Below are 1,385 nucleotides of genomic sequence, written 5' to 3'. Positions count from 1 at the left end.
TCCAATAGAAATACTGACTATCATTTGCCGCCTGTTAAAACAGACGAGGTCCAATAGAAATACTGACTATCATTTCCCGCCTGTTAAAACAGACGAGATCCAATAGAAATACTGACTATCATTTCCCGCCTGTTAAAACAGACGAGGTCTAATAGAAATACTGACTATCATTTCCCGCCTGTTAAAACAGACAAGGTCTAATAGAAATACTGACTATCAATTCCCGCCTGTTAAAACAGACAAGTTCCAATAGAAATACTGACTATCATTTCCCGCCTGTTAAAACAGACGAGGTTCAATAGAAATACTGACTATCATTTCCCGCCTGTTATTTAGTATCCTATTGTAACATACCTTTTTTGATAAACTCCTTCTTGGCGGCGTATATCAAAGCTAAATGTTCTAATGCATCATAGTTTGAAGTATAGAGAGTTTATCAGAAAAGGATAGATTTAGTTGTTTGTTTTTTTACTTTTTTACCATTCTTCTTAACTTAAATTAAAACGTATTGATTCAAATTTATGCAAAATATATTTATATGCAGTTCCTTTTTAATTTCTCAGACTAGAAAGATTCACAATATAAAAAAAAAACCTTAATTAATAAACAATTTATTTTACTATAGAAAATACTTGAGTATGAAGGAAATTATGCTAAATCAACAGTGAACAAACAAGCAACGATTTATAAGCATAAATAAAGTTATTTTATATACAGAGAATATACTACTTTCAACCGACGAATTGTTTATGCTGTTTCTGTTGATAATTCTACCATTATGAATCTAACACGAATAAATACTTGTTTCTCTTAAATTCTTAATTAATACAGATTTTCACATGTCTTTCTGCTTGCTATCTTTTTAATTGTTTTTATATTTTTGATTCGGGAATAAAACAGATGAGCCTTGGAAATGATTGAAATAAGACATAAATATATTAGACTACTGATGTAGTTAAAAGTTCAATTTTTTGAACGATATTTTAATTGCTACTAACACAGTATATTTAAAAGAAAAAAAATCTATATATTGAGAGAGCTTGGAAGAATAAGTAGTGTTTTCGGCAGACGCCTTAAAGCCAGAATCTGTAACAGTTATTTTACTTGCTTTGTTTTCTCCTCAATAAGGTCATTGAATTACATTTCACGCAGTCCAGTAAGTTTTTTCTCAGTTACTTTTTCTGAAAGACAGCGTTTTGGAACATTTATCCTTGTAAAGAAGCGTTAAGGACGCTTAACGTTTCTGACAGAGGTAAACCAGTACTGCTCAGATATTGTGTACGGATGGCAGTAAACCGGTACTGCTGAGATATTGTGTACGGATGGCAGTAAACCGGTACTGCTGAGATATTGTGTGTGGATGGCAGTAAACCATTACTGCTCAA

This window comes from Limulus polyphemus, unplaced genomic scaffold (assembly GCF_000517525.1).
Source record: "Limulus polyphemus unplaced genomic scaffold, Limulus_polyphemus-2.1.2 Scaffold56, whole genome shotgun sequence".
In the NCBI taxonomy this organism is placed as follows: Eukaryota; Metazoa; Arthropoda; class Merostomata; order Xiphosura; family Limulidae; genus Limulus; species Limulus polyphemus.
Note: the sequence above shows the minus strand (reverse complement) of the source record.